General features: G+C 49.8%; 1 protein-coding gene across 4 annotated transcripts in view; it reads right to left on the bottom strand.

Annotated features, from left to right (window-relative positions):
- The window catches only part of STK16 (serine/threonine kinase 16), a 162,495-nt gene that overhangs the window by 102,752 nt on the left and 43,413 nt on the right, over positions 1-16,330 (bottom strand). The gene's annotated exons all lie outside the window — the stretch shown is intronic.

Below are 16,330 nucleotides of genomic sequence, written 5' to 3'. Positions count from 1 at the left end.
CTGTGTCTATGAGGAAAAAGCTTAGTGAATTAGGCTATTAAAGTACAAAAAATATAAAACACAAATCACAAAACCAAAAAAGCATAAGAGCTTAATGTTATATGAATAATAAAACAGTGCCCTATACTACACCTTTATGGAGTGGTATTTTCAAAAGCAACTCCATATTTTATCACATTTTTTTCTGTTCTCCTTTAATACAGCAGCAAAACTTCTCAATGTGAGACATTTTAAGCAATTCTGCTTTTCATAATTCCAAGGTTGCTTTCAAATGTGTGGCAATGGTGAATCTAGCAGCCAGAAGCAAGTGGGACATTCATTTTTTGGCAAGTTTAGAAATATTTAGTACACACCAAGACCCCATGGGTCCCAAAACAGGAGAAACATCCACTGTAAATTCTCCCATCTCTGTAATAGTATGAAATATCTCCGTCCAGAGAGTCCACACCCCTAAGCCCATGGGTCTGGCACAACGTTTGCCTATCTATTGACACGGTATAAGAGACGGAGCAGTAAATCTGAGCAACAGCACAAAGTACGACTGCATGAGTATCTGCTCATAACTGATCCCAATCAATTTCCTGCAGCTGCACCGAGAGCTCCTCCTTCCACTGTAAGATGAAGAAAGGAACCCAAGTTCCCAAAACTCTCCAGCATTCGGTTATGCAGTAAAGCAATGGCTCTACCGCATGTACCCACTCAACTATATCTGCCTTCCTAGAAGAGCAACCTCTGCTCTGAATACTCATAAGAAAATCGTGCAGATGCAGAATCTGCGGGGTCTTTAACTAAACCTTCAAACGTGTTAATGCTATCAGCAGAGCAGAACTGCCGCACAATCCTCAGCCCTCGCTATTCACAACATTGAAACTGAAGGGAAAATAAACCAATACCTTCGTCTGACAAGGATGTAACCCTTCTCATAAATTTGAAAGCATCATATATAACAGCTGATGAATGAATGCTTATATAGAAATTTATAAGAAATAGCTTATTACTAAAAAAAGTTTTTTGTTTTTTGAGTGGAAACCTCAATCTATGAGAGCCTTCTCCGTTCTGAGAATAGCTCTGCTGCTGCCACTTTTGCACTTTGCTGATATATTTACTTTACAGTCAAAAGTGAAGTATAAGTCAATCATCGGTATCCACCCACTTAATTTTTTGAGACAATTTTTTAAGGAAAAGTTTTTAAAAATTATTCTTAATAGCAAAAAGAGCACTGGTATAGAAGCAAAGAGAGCACTTATCCTTGCAGATCGATGCCTCGTATTTCGCTTGCTTCATCAGGGGTGGTCATGCTGTTCCTTGCATCCTAATGTCCTTTTGCGGTCTGCTGCTCGATCTCAGCGTTTCCAGGATAAGTGCTCTCTTTGCTACTATACCAGTGCTCTTTTTGCTATTAAGAATAATTTAAAAAACATTTTCCTGGATGGCATAGAGTCCAACAGAGAAGAGATCCTGCATGAGAGTAAATGCACAATAGAAATATTTATAGGTAGATATCCCATGTGTGTTGGGGAACAGTATAGCGATAGTAATATACTATTCCAGGCCTGTGCCTAGGGCGGCAAAGATCTGGGGGAGGTGTGGGCGACAGCAGCCTGGCTGAAGATTTGCTGTCGTTCAGCTGTAGGGATGTGCGTTTGTTTAATTTGTTTTTGTTTTTAGTGTGCAATAAAAAAAAATAGTGTGCACACTAAATAAAAATGAAAATTTAACAAAATACAAGCCAGGTGAAACACATTTTAAAGGTGAAACAAACTGAAAGATACATATTTTCTGGCTGCATAGCTCTATTCATCTGTGCTGAATCTCACTCAGCAGAGAACAGGCCTCTCGCTCCTGATCCAGCTCTGCAGGAAACAGGAAGGCCTACAGGATCGTTTTGGGGAAATTAAGGGGGGCGGAAGGTGGGAAGAGAGGCTGGGAGATGGAAGCGGGATGGGCTGGAGGGAATATGCCTGTGTGTGAGAGAGGGGGGAACAAGGGTCGGGAGCAGTGTTCGGGGGGGGGGGGGGGTGTGTGACTGTATTTCATATTAGGTAGGATGTAAAAGGTGCAAGGTCGAGCAGGACCAGAGGGCAGCAGATACACCTCCCCTCATACTGCAATTCATGTCGAAGTGAACTTTACGGAATCCATGCTGATTTGTATGTAAAATGTCATTTTCTGTAAGGTAGTTGGGATAAGACTACTGATTCAATAAGTTTTGCTAAGGATGTTAATGTAGCAATGGGCCTGAAATTGCTAAGATCAAAAGAATCTTTTGATTTGTTCTTTAAAATAGGAAGAATAGAAGTTTGTTTTTAAGCAAGATTGAAAGTTCCATTTTCTAAGGATTGATTAACTAGTAAAGTAAGAAAATTACTAGCATGGGCACCTAAGGCTTTAAAGAAGACTCCAGAGCAAGGATTATCAGGTGAATTAGAAGGATTTTGTTTTCTGATAATAGTTTGTATAGTATTCTCAGAAACTGGTGTAAATTCAGACCATGTGTAATTAGATTCAGTACTATTGTAGGAGGGTAATGGTAGCTTAGTCAATTGGTTTGATATATCTGTAACTTTAAATTTAAAATAATTGGCAATTTTATTACAGGAAGCAGTGTCATGAGTAATAGAACTTCCTTTTTGGGTAGCAGTTAAAGTTTTTACAATATTAAATAATATGTTAGGGTTGCCTTGGAGATTTTATTTGCTTAGTAGGATTTTTTGCAGCATTTGTATTTTTATTATAGTGACGTAAAAGACAATAATATGCATTCTTTGTTTTTGATGTTTTATTCCGCCTCCATTTACGTTCAAGTTTTCTAAGAGAAGTTTTCAAGGACTGTAGGGTATTAGTGTACCAAGGAGCATTTACTTTCTTCTTATTTGGTTGTGTTTTTATTGTTTTTAGAGGGGCAATCAAATCTAAGGAGGAAGAGATTGCAGAATTCCACTTGTCAATAGATTAATCAATACTAGGGGCTAGTGTGGTTGGCAGATTAGGTACTACAGCATCAATGAAGGTGTCTGTAGAGATAAATTTATGTTTAACAATAAACTGGTGACCATTATTATTTGAAGTATTGGGGCAGGAGATGTTAAGAGAAAAATTAATAAGATAATGATGGAACCACGTTATAGGGATAATCTTAGTTTTTCTTGAATATTAGAGGCAAAGATAGGGTTAATAAAAACTAAATCTAAAGTTTGGCCCTTAGAATGTGTTGGTGATTGAATAAGTTGTTCCCAACCCATGCCAGACATGGCATCAAGAAAGGCATTTACTATAGGCGATGTACATGTGATATGTAAATTAAAATCGCCTACTACAATAGTCTTACTTAGGTCAACTGGTAAAGAAGCAATAATTTCAATAAAATTAGACAAGTCTGAGTTCAGACAACCTGGTGGGGAATAGATTATACAGATATTTAGAATAACAGTAGTTATGAACAGAATTTCATGTTGACCTATGATAACTAATTGTTTTTTCATAGGGGCAAAAGAAGATTTAATAATGGCTAGAACGCCACCCATCTTGACCCATTCCTCGCGAAACAGAGAGAGACGTCCTCTGATCTCCGGAACGGAGGAATGGGCCAGCGCATCTTCATTGGGCAGCCTTGCTTGTAGCGAAACCTTGGGAGTTTCCATCACGCGGAGCTCGTCTGCCGCGAAAGGAATGTGCCCAGGCCTGGGACCGCGTGACGTCTGCCTCGGAGTAAAGGACGGAACCCTACCCATCCAAAAACGACATTGGCCCCGAAAACGCCCTCTAAATGACTCAAAAGGACGGGACGAGCAGGGCTTGTCCTCCGGAAGCTTGTCTCCCAAGTCTTTGACAAGTTGTTCCAGTTCATCACCAAATAACAACTTTCCTTTAAAAGGGAAGGAACCCAGCTGGCAAATTTGACGAAACGTTGGCTGACCAGTTGCGAAGCCAAAGAAGCCTCCTGGCAGAAACCGCCGAGGCCATCGTCTGCGAGGAAGTATGAAGGAGATCATATAAGGCATCAGCGGTATAGGCCATGGCCGACCCCAGGCAATTCGCCTGATCAGCCTCCTCAGGGGGAAGCTCCTGTGAGGTGAGCAACTGTTGCACCCACCTAAGAGTAGCCCTCTGCATTAGACTACTACAGACGGCCGCCCTGACGCTGAGTGCCGAGACCTCAAAAATTCTTTTGAGAAGGACCTCCAGCTTCCTATCCTGGAGGTCCTTGAGAGCTGCTCCTCCTTGCAAGGGGATGGTCGTGCGCTTAGCTATCGCCGTGACGGCCGCATCCAGTATAGGAACCTTAAGCAAATCCAAGGACTCTACCGGAAGCGGATAAAGTTTTTCCATGGCTCTACTAACTTTCAGGCTAGCCTCCGACGCTTCCCATTACCGAGTCAGTAGTTGCAGGAGCTTCGGGTGAAAAGGGAAGGTTGTAGGGGGGTCGCTCAAACGTTGGTGAAAACCCTCGGAGCTGTCGCCAGCTCGAAGGGTAGGGCACAAAACTGGTAGTGGTTCCCCATGATCATGAACCGTAGAAATCTCTGATGATACTCCTGGATCCCTATGTGGAGATAAGACTCTGTTAGATCCAAAGAAGCCAAAAACTTGCCTTTGTGGACAGCCGCAATGACAGATCTCAACGTCCCCATTCGGAAGCGAGGGATACGAACCGCCCTGTTGACCTGCTTCAAATCCAATATCGGGCAGAATGAGCCCTCCTTCTTGGGATCCCACTTCCGCCTCCGTCTCCGATATCCTAGTGTTTCTCCAGGCCGGTCTTGCTAAAGGGCTGGCGTGCAGTTCCCTGCGAGTCCAGGTGGTGGCGCTTGGTTGTTTGCGAGGTAAGGTTCGGGGATCCTCCCTGGCTCTACACCCGGATATCTCCCGTTTTCTTCGGGGAGCAAAGCATCTCCATACTCCATTGTGTCATCCTTGTCCGTCCTGGAACCTGAATTGGGTTCTCTCCTCCTTATGCTCGGCGCCGTTTGAGCCCTTGAAGTGGTCGACTCTTAAAGATCTCACATTGAAGACCATATTCCTGGTGGCGATTGCCTCGGCACGGCGTGTTTCGGAGTTGCAGGCTCTGTCCTGTAGGGAGCCGTTCTTGCGCATTTCCGACTCAGGAGTCTCCTTGCGGACGGTCCCTTCCTTTTTGCCTAAAGTTGTGTCGGCATTTCATTTTAATCAATCAGTTGAGCTTCCCGCTTTCGCTGTCGGGGAGTCTTCTGTCCCAAAAACGAGGGAATTACGGAAGCTGGATGTGCGGAGGTCCATCCTTCACTATCTAGAGGTCACTAATCCGTTTCGGGTGACAGATCATCTTTTTGTTCTATTCTCTGGTCCAAAGAAAGGTGCCGCAGCGTCCCGCACGACGTTCTTCCGTTGGCTCAAGGAGGCCATTGGCTCAGCGTACCTAGTACGGGGAAAACATAGAAACATATAGAAACATAGAAACATAGAAATGACGGCAGAAGAAGACCAAACGGCCCATCCAGTCTGCCCAGCAAGCTTCACATATTTTTTTCTGTCATACTTATCATTTTCTCTTAACTCTTGGTTCTATTTCCCTTCCACCCCCACCATTAATGTAGAGAGCAGTGATGGAGCTGCATCCAAGTGAAATACCTAGCTTGATTAGTTAGGGGTAGTAACTGCTGCAATAAGCAAGCTACACCCATGTTTATTCCCTTTACCCAGACTATGTCATACAGCCCCTATTGGTTGTTTTTCTTCTCTCCTGCCGTTGAAGCGGAGAGCCATGCTGGTTATGCATTGAAAGTGAAGTATCAGGCCCTTTTGGTTTAGGGTAGTAACCGCCGTAACAAGCCAGCTACTCCCTGCTTTGTGAGTGCGAATCCTATTTTTTTTTTTTTTTCTTTTTTTCTTCTCCCCTGCAGTTGAAGCTATTCTGGATATGCGTGAAGCCTCAGCTTTTCTTATTCCCCTGCTGTTGAAGCAGAGAGCTATGCTGGAAATGCTTGATGTATCAGCCTCTCCCATGCCATGAAGCAGAGAGCCATGCTGGATATGCATCGAAAGCGAAGTATCAGGCACATTTGGTTTGGGGTAGTAACCGCCGTAATAAGCCAGCTACTCCCCGCTTTGTGAGTGCGAACCCTCTTTTCTTCTCCCCTGCCGTTGAAGCAGAGAACTATGCTGTATATGCTTGGAAAGTGAAGTATTAGGCTTATTTGGTTTGGGGTAGTAACCGCCGTAACAAGCCAGCTACTCCCCTCTTTGTGATAGCAAATCCTTTTTTCCACATTTCCTCTTGCCGTTGAAGCTTAGAGCGATGTTGGAGTCACAGTAAGCATCTGTATGTTTATTTAATAAGGGTAATGTCTCCGGGCAGTAGCCATCTTTCTGGTGAGCCACCCACTCTACATTGGCGGTCTCTTGACTTTATGGATCCACAGTGTTTATCCCACGCCCCTTTGAAGTCCCTCACAGTTCTGGTCTTCACCACTTCCTCCGGAAGGGCATTCCAGGCACCCACCACCCTCTCCGTGAAGAAATACTTCCTGACATTGGTTCTGAATCTTCCTCCCTGGAGCTTCAAATCGTGACCCCTGGTTCTGCTGATTTTCTTCCTACGGAAAAGGTTTGTCGTTGTCTTTGGATCATTAAAACCTTTCAAGTATCTGAAAGTCTGTATCATATCACCTCTGCTCCTCCTCTCCTCCAGGGTGTACATATTTAGATTCTTCAATCTCTCCTCGTACGTCATCTGATGAAGATCCTCCACCTTCCTGGTCGCCCTTCTCTGTACCGCTTCCATCTTGTCTTTGTCTTTTTGAAGATACGGTCTCCAGAACTGAACACAGTACTCCAGGTGAGGCCTCACCAAGGACCTGTACAGGGGAATAATCACTTCCCTTTTCTTACTCGATATTCCTCTCTCTATGCCTGTTCCCATGGGTCTCAGGGCTCACTCGACACGATCCCACGCTGCGTCTTGGGCGGAATCTTCTCAGGTGTCGCCTCAAGAGATTTGCAGGGCGGCTACCTGGAAGTCGTTACATACCTTCATTAGACATTACCGGTTGGATGTTCAGGCTACTGAGGCCGGGGGTTTGGAGAGAGGGTACTCCGAGCGGGACTCTCTGCTTCCCACCCTCGGTAAGTTGGCTCTGGTACATCCCAGGTGTCCTGGACTGATCCTGGTACGTACAGGGAAAGGAAAATTAGTTTCTTACCTGATAATTTTCATTCCTGTAGTACCAAGGATCAGTCCTGGACCCCGCCCGCATTGCTGTGCTGAAGTAAGGGAGAGTCCGCTCGTTGTTTGTTTATCTTACCTGATTGCTTGTTTCGCTCTCCCGGTTGGGGAGTTCTGTTCCAGAGGGGGTTTTGAATTGTTCCCAGTTTCAGTTAGGTTTTTTCCTAGCTAGTTTACTTGTTCGGGTTTTCTACTTTGACATTGCGTAAGACTGAGGAGCTGTGACTGGCACATTGTCATATATGACTGAGTCCAACAGGTCTTGCTCTGTCTCCATCTACTGGTGCGGAGTCACAACCCAGGTGTCCTGGACTGATCCTTGGTACTACAGGAACGAAAATTATCAGGTAAGAAACTAATTTTCCTTTACTACTGTTAACAGAAACATGGGGGTAACCTGCACGGAGCAGCAGTTACTACCCTTAACAGAAGGCATGGGGGTATCCTGCATGGAGCAGCAGTTAATGCCCTTAACAGAAACATGGGGGTAAACTGCACAGAGCAGCAGTTACTGCCCTTAACAGAAACATGGGGGTAACCTGCACGGAGCGGCAGTTACTACCCTTAACAGAAACATGGGGGTAACCTGCACAGAGCGGCAGTTACTACCCTTAACAGAAACATGGGGGTAACCTGCACGGAACGGCAGTTAATGCCCTTAACAGAAACATGGGGGTAAACTGCACAGAGCAGCAGTTACTGCCCTTAACAGAAACATGGGGGTAACCTGCACGGAGCGGCAGTTACTACCCTTAACAGAAACATGGGGGTAACCTGCACAGAGCGGCAGTTACTACCCTTAACAGAAACATGGGGGTAACCTGCACGGAACGGCAGTTAATGCCCTTAACAGAAACATAGGGGTAAACTGCACAGAGCAGCAGTTACTGCCCTTAACAGAAACATGGGGGTAACCTGCACGGAGCGGCAGTTACTACCCTTAACAGAAACATGGGGGTAACCTGCACAGAGCGGCAGTTACTACCCTTAACAGAAGGCTTGAGGGTAGCCTGCATGGAGCGGCAGTTACTGCCCTTAACAGAAACATGGGGTAACCTGCACAGAGCGGCAGTTACTGCCCTTAACAGAAACATGGGGGTAACCTGCACTGAGCAGCAGTTACTACCCTTAACAGAAACATGGGGGTAACCTGCACAGGAGCGGCAGTTTACTACCCTTAACAGAAACATGGGGGTAACCTGCATGGAGCGGAGGTTATTACCCTTAACAGAAACATGCGGGTAACCTGCACTGAGCAGCAGTTACTACCCTTAACAGAAACATGGGGGTAACCTGCACAGACAGCAGATTACTACCCTTAACAGAAACATGGGAATAACCTGCATGGAGCAGCCGTTACTATCCTTAACAGAAACATGCGGGTAACCTGCACTGAGCAGCAGTTACTACCCTTAACAGAAACATGGGGGTATCTGCATGAGTGGCAGTTACTTACCCTTAACAGAAACATGCGGGTAAACCTGCATGGAGCAGCAGTTACTACCCTTAACAGAAACATGCGGTAACCTGCACTGAGCAGCAGTTACTCCCTTAACAGAAACATGCGGGTAACCTGCATGGAGCAAGCAGTTACTACCCTTAACAGAAACATGCGGGTAACCTGCATTGGAGCAGCAGTTACTACCTTAACAGAAACATGCGGGTAACCTGCACTGGAGCAGCAGTTACTACCCTTAACAGAAACATGCGGGTAACCTGCTGGAGCAGCAGTTACTACCCTTAACAGAAACATGCGGGTAACCTGCATGGAGCAGCAGTTACTACCCCTTAACAGAAACATGCGGGTAACCTGCATGGAGCAGGCAGTTACTACCCTTAACAGAAACATGCGGGTAACCTGCATGGAGCGGCAGTTACTACCCTTAACAGAAACATGCGGGTAACCTGCATGGAGCAGGCAGTTATACCCTTAACAGAAACATGCGGGGTAACCTGCAGGGAGCAGCAGTTACTACCCTTAACAGAAACATGGGGTAACCTGCAGGAGCAGCAGTTACTGACCCTTAACAGAAACATAGGGGGTAACCTGCATGGAGCGGAAGTTACTGCCCTTAACAGAAACATGCGGGTAACCTGCACTGAGCAGCAGTTACTACCCTTAACAGAAACATGCAGGTAACCTGCACTGAGCAGCAGTTACTACCCTTAACAGAAACATGCAGGTAACCTGCAGGGAGCGGCAGTTACTATCCTTAACAGAAACATGGGGTAACCTGACTGAGCAGCAGTCACTGCCCTTAAACAGAAACATGGGGTAACCTGCACTGAGCAGCAGTTACTACCCTTAACAGAAACATGGGGGTAACCTGCATGGAGCAGCAGTTAATACCCTTAACAGAAACATGGGGGTACTCTGCACGGAGCAGCAGTTACTACCCTTAACAGAAACATGGGGGTAACCTGCACGGAGCGGCAGTTACTACCCTTAACAGAAACATGGGGGGTAACCTGCATGGAGCAGCAGTTACTACCCTTAACAGAACATGGGGGGTAACCTGCATGGAGCAGCAGTTACTATCCTTACAGAAACATGGGGTAACCTGCATGGAGCGCAGTTACTACCCTTAACAGAAACATGGGGGTAACCTGCACGGAGCAGCAGTTACTACCCTTAACAGAAACATGGGGGTAACCTGCATGGAGCAGCAGTTACTATCCTTAACAGAAACATGGGGGTAACCTGCATGGAGCGGCAGTTACTACCCTTAACAGAAACATGGGGGTAACCTGCACGGAGCAGCAGTTACTATCCTTAACAGAAACATGGGGGTACTCTGCATGGAGCGGCAGTCCTGACGTTTTTACAGTCTGGGGAACTCATTATCATACATAAAGAAAAAGCACAGGACTGCTTTTACAGCCAAGTCCATAAGCAAAGCACATTAAGCAGCCCTGTCTGATACATGGGGGTAACCTGCACAGCGCGGCAGATACCATGGGAAGCTTGCTGGGCAGACTGGATGGATCACTGGTCCTTTTCTGCCTTTCCTTCTATGTTTTGATGTTTTAAGGTAGCCAAACAGGTGGAAAAGGCAAAAGCAAAAGCCAGAAAGATGCTTGGCTGCACAGGGAGGTGACATTGCCCCTGTATTTATTTTATTTATTTATTTAAAGCTTTTCTATACCGGCATTCATGATACAATCATATCATGCCGGTTTACATATAACAAGGGGTGCAATAACTTTCTTTTAACCAGTGTCGAGGAAGTAAACAGTTACAATACAACAAGGTTGTTGAAACTGGGAAGGAAGGAGACAGGGAAAGACAAGAATTATATAATCTTTACAGAGGTAGCTTATTTACATGTATAGGTCCCCGGTGAGACCTCACTTGCAATACAATGCACAATTCTGGAGACCCCACCTTCAAGAGGATATAAACAGGAGGGAGTCGCTCCAGAGGGGGCTACTGACATGGTCAGTGGTTTTCCTTCTAAAGCGTTTGGGGACAGACTTAAAGATCTACCGTATTTTTCGCTCCATAAGATGCACTTTTTCCCCCCCAAAAGTGGGGGGAAAATGTATGTGCGTCTTATGGAGCAAATATAAAAAAACCCCAAAAACTAAAAATCTAATAAACCCCCCCCAGCCTCCTGACTCCCCCGCCAACTTAATTTACTACAACCCCGCACCCTCCTGACCCCCCCCCCCAAGACCTGCCAAATTAATTTACTACAATCCCCCACACTCCTGACCCCCCCAAGACCTGCCAAAAGTCCCTGGTGGTCCAGCGGGGGTCCAGGAGCGGTTTGGGAGCGATCTCCTGGACCTGGGCCATCGGCTGCCAGTAATCAAAATGGCGCCGACGGCCCTTTGCCCTTACTATGTCACAGGGGCGCTGCCATTGGTCGGTATTTCACAGCAAATCTGTGATAAAGTGCCTGCTCTATGTCCTTTACATCAATGATCCTATCTTAGCTGTACTTTGATGTGTTTATTTTTTATTCTGTATCTTATCTGTAAATTGCTTAGGTGTCTGTGTGCAATCAATAAATAAATAAATAAATAAATAAAATGGCGGGTCAGATGTTGTAGCTTCAGATTATATCTTTGTGTCTGGCTGGGAGCACATTGTCTGATGGAGTCACATACTGACTTTCCCTGTATTTATAGACTGGAAGCCGATCTCCTTCAACTCTGCTTTTGCCAAAGTTCCCAGAATAATAGAAAGTTCAAGAAGAGCTACCCTATCTGATCCATAAATAGGAAAGCAATGCCAGCTCTCACCCTCACATCCAGTCCCATGAAATGCCAGCTCTTATCCTCCTGGAGGATATCAGTGCCAGCTCTCACCCTCACATCCAGCACCAGCAGTGCCAGCTCCAGTCCCCCTGGAGGATATCAGTGCCAGCTCTCACCCTAACATCCAGCACCAGCAGTGCCAGCTCCAGTCCCCCTGGAGGATATCAGTGCCAGCTCTCACCCTCACATCCAGCACCAGCAGTGCCAGCTCCAGTCCCCCTGGAGGATATCAGTGCCAGCTCTCACCCTAACATCCAGCACCAGCAGTGCCAGCTCCTGTCCTCCTGGAGGATATCAGTGCCAGCTCTCACCCTCACATCCAGCACCAGCAGTGCCAGCTCCTGTCCTCCTGGAGGATATCAGTGCCAGCTCTCACCCTCACATCCAGCACCAGCAGTGCCAGCTCCTGTCCTCCTGGAGGATATCAGTGCCAGCTCTCACCCTCACATCCAGCACCAGCAGTGCCAGCTCCTGTCCCCCTGGAGGATATCAGTGCCAGCTCTCACCCTCACATCCAGCCCCAGCAGTGCCAGCCCCTGTCCTCCTGGCGGATATCAGTGCCAGCTCTCACCCTCACATCCAGCACCAGCAGTGCCAGCTCCTGTCCCCCTGGAGGGTATCAGTGCCAGCTCTCACCCTCACATCCAGCCCCAGCAGTGCCAGCCCCTGTCCTCCTGGCGGATATCAGTGCCAGCTCTCACCCTCACATCCAGCACCAGCAGTGCCAGTTCCTGTCCCTCTGGAGGATATCAGTACCAGCTCTCATCCTCACATCCAGCACCAGCAGTGCCAGCTCCTGTCCCCCTGGAGGATATCAGTGCAATCTCTCACCCTCACATCCAGCACCAGCAGTGCCAGCTCCTGTCCTCCTGGAGGATATCAGTGCCAGCTCTCACCCTCACATCCAGCACCAGCAGTGCCAGCTCCTGTCCTCCTGGAGGATATCAGTGCCAGCTCTCATCCTCACATTCAACACCAGCAGTGCCAGCTCCTGTCCTCCTGGAGGATATCAGTGCCAGCTCTCACCCTCACATCCAGCACCAGCAGTGCCAGCTCCTGTCCTCCTGGAGGGTATCAGTGCCAGCTCTCACCCTCACATCCAGCCCCAGCAGTGCCAGCCCCTGTCCTCCTGGCGGATATCAGTGCCAGCTCTCACCCTCACATCCAGCACCAGCAGTGCCAGTTCCTGTCCCTCTGGAGGATATCAGTACCAGCTCTCATCCTCACATCCAGCACCAGCAGTGCCAGCTCCTGTCCCCCTGGAGGATATCAGTGCAATCTCTCACCCTCACATCCAGCACCAGCAGTGCCAGCTCCTGTCCTCCTGGAGGATATCAGTGCCAGCTCTCACCCTCACATCCAGCACCAGCAGTGCCAGCTCCTGTCCCCCTGGAGGATATCAGTGCCAGCTCTCACCCTCACATCCAGCACCAGCAGTGCCAGCTCCTGTCCTCCTGGAGGATATCAGTGCCAGCTCTCACCCTCACATCCAGCACCAGCAGTGCCAGCTCCTGTCCTCCTGGAGGATATCAGTGCCAGCTCTCATCCTCAAATCCAGCACCAGCAGTGCCAGCTCCTGTCCCCCTGGAGGATATCAGTGCCAGCTCTCACCCTCACATCCAGCACCAGCAGTGCCAGCCCCTGTCCTCCTGGAGGATATCAGTGCCAGCTCTCATCCTCAAATCCAGCACCAGCAGTGCCAGCTCCTGTCCCCCTGGAGGATATCAGTGCCAGCTCTCACCCTCACATCCAGCACCAGCAGTGCCAGCTCCTGTCCTCCTGGAGGATATCAGTGCCAGCTCTCATCCTCACATCCAGCAGTGCCAGCTCCTGTCCCCCTGGAGGATATCAGTGCCAGCTCTCATCCTCACATTCAACACCAGCAGTGCCAGCTCCTGTCCTCCTGGAGGATATCAGTGCCAGCTCTCACCCTCACATCCAGCACCAGCAGTGCCAGCTCCTGTCCTCCTGGAGGATATCAGTGCCAGCTCTCATCCTCAAATCCAGCACCAGCAGTGCCAGCTCCTGTCCCCCTGGAGGATATCAGTGCCAGCTCTCACCCTCACATCCAGCACCAGCAGTGCCAGCTCCTGTCCTCCTGGAGGATATCAGTGCCAGCTCTCATCCTCACATCCAGCACCAGCAGTGCCAGCTCCTGTCCCCCTGGAGGATATCAGTGCCAGCTCTCACCCTCACAACCAGCACCAGCAGTGCCAGCTCCTGTCCCCCTGGAGGATATCAGTGCCAGCTCTCACCCTCACATCCAGCAGTGCCAGCTCCTGTCCCCCTTGAGGATATCAGTGCCAGCTCTCACCCTCACATCCAGCACCAGCAGTGCCAGCTCTTATCCTCCTGGAGGATATCAGTGCCAGCTCTCATCCTCACATCCAGCACCAGCAGTGCCAGCTCCTGTCCCCCTGGAGGATATCAGTGCCAGCTCTCACCCTCACATCCAGCACCAGCAGTGCCAGCTCCTGTCCCCCTGGAGGATATCAGTGCCAGCTCTCACCCTCACATCCAGCACCAGCAGTGCCAGCTCCTGTCCCCCTGGAGGATATCAGTGCCAGCTCTCACCCTCACATCCAGCACCAGCAGTGCCAGCTCCTGTCCCCCTGGAGGATATCAGTGCCAGCTCTCACCCTCACATCCAGCACCAGCAGTGCCAGCTCCTGTCCCCCTGGAGGATATCAGTGCCAGCTCTCACCCTCACATCCAGCACCAGCAGTGCCAGCCCCTGTCCCCCTGGAGGATATCAGTGCCAGCTCTCACCCTCACATCCAGCACCAGCAGTGCCACCTCCTGTCCCCCTGGAGGATATCAGTGCCAGCTCTCACCCTCACATCCAGCACCAGCAGTGCCAGCTCCTGTCCTCCTGGAGGATATCAGTGCCAGCTCTCACCCTCACATCCAGCACCAGCAGTGCCAGCTCCTGTCCCCCTGGAGGATATCAGTGCCAGCTCTCACCCTCACATCTAGCACCAGCAGTGCCAGCTCCTGTCCCCCTGGAGGATATCAGTGCAATCTCTCACCCAGCACCAGCAGTGCCAGCTCCTGTCCCCCTGGAGGATATCAGTGCCAGCTCTCACCCTCACATCCAGCACCAGCAGTGCCAGCTCCTGTTCCCCTGGAGGATATCAGTGCCAGCTCTCACCCTCACATCCAGCACCAGCAGTGCCAGCTCCTGTCCTCCTGGAGGATATCAGTGCCAGCTCTCACCCTCACATCCAGCACCAGCAGTGCCAGCTCCTGTCCCCCTGGAGGATATCAGTGCCAGCTTTCACCCTCACATCCAGCACCAGCAGTGCCAGCTCCTGTCCCCCTGGACGATATCAGTGCAATCTCTCACCCTCACATCAAGCACCAGCAGTGCCAGCTCCTGTCCCCCTGGAGGATATCAGAGCCAGCTCTCACCCTCACATCCAGCACCAGCAGTGCCAGCTCCTGTCCCCCTGGAGGATATCAGTGCCAGCTCTCACCCTCACATCCAGCACCAGCAGTGCCAGCTCCTGTCCCCCTGGACGATATCAGTGCAATCTCTCACCCTCACATCAAGCACCAGCAGTGCCAGCTCCTGTCCCCCTGGAGGATATCAGAGCCAGCTCTCACCCTCACATCCAGCACCAGCAGTGCCAGCTCCTGTCCCCCTGGAGGATATCAGTGCCAGCTCTCACCCTCACATCCAGCACCAGCAGTGCCAGCTCCTGTCCTCCTGGAGGATATCAGTACCAGCTCTCATCCTCACATCCAGCACCAGCAGTGCCAGCTCCTGTCCTCCTGGAGGATATCAGTACCAGCTCTCATCCTCACATCCAGCACCAGCAGTGCCAGCTCCTGTCCCCCTGGAGGATATCAGTGCCAGCTCTCACCCTCACATCCAGCCCCAGCAGTGCCAGCTCCTGTCCCCCTGGAGGATATCAGTGCCAGCTCTCACCCTCACATCCAACACCAGCAGTGCCAGCTCCTGTCCCCCTGGAGGATATCAGTGCCAGCTCTCACCCTCACATCCAGCACCAGCAGTGCCAGCTCCTGTCCCCCTGGAGGATATCAGTGCCAGCTCTCACCCTCACATCCAGCACCAGCAGTGCCAGCTCCTGTCCCCCTGGAGGATATCAGTACCAGCTCTCATCCTCACATCCAGCACCAGCAGTGCCAGCTCCTGTCCTCCTGGAGGATATCAGTACCAGCTCTCATCCTCACATCCAGCACCAGCAGTGCCAGCTCCTGTCCCCCTGGAGGATATCAGTGCCAGCTTTCACCCTCACATCCAGCACCAGCAGTGCCAGCTCCTGTCCCCCTGGAGGATATCAGTGCAATCTCTCACCCTCACATCCAGCACCAGCAGTGCCAGCTCCTGTCCTCCTGGAGGATATCAGAGCCAGCTCTCATCCTCACATCCAGCACCAGCAGTGCCAGCTCCTGTCCCCCTGGAGGATATCAGTGCCAGCTCTCACCCTCACATCCAGCACCAGCAGTGCCAGCTCCTGTCCTCCTGGAGGATATCAGTACCAGCTCTCATCCTCACATCCAGCACCAGCAGTGCCAGCTCCTGTCCTCCTGGAGGATATCAGTGCCAGCTCTCACCCTCACATCCAGCACCAGCAGTGCCAGCTCCTGTCCCCCTGGAGGATATCAGTGCCAGCTCTCACCCTCACATCCAGCACCAGTAGTGCCAGCTCTTATCCTCCTGGAGGATATCAGTGCAATCTCTCACCCTCACATCCAGCACCAGCAGTGCCAGCTCCTGTCCTCCTGGAGGATATCAGTGCCAGCTCTCACCTGCATGGAGGCCGTAAGGGCAGCCATCACATGCACAGAGATCAGCAGGAGCAGGTCTTACTCTCCTTGAGCACATGCATGCCAGCAGCG

The sequence above is a fragment of the Rhinatrema bivittatum genome, chromosome 6 (assembly GCF_901001135.1).
Source record: "Rhinatrema bivittatum chromosome 6, aRhiBiv1.1, whole genome shotgun sequence".
Taxonomy (NCBI): Eukaryota; Metazoa; Chordata; class Amphibia; order Gymnophiona; family Rhinatrematidae; genus Rhinatrema; species Rhinatrema bivittatum.
Note: the sequence above shows the minus strand (reverse complement) of the source record. Positions and strands in the feature narration are given on the sequence as shown.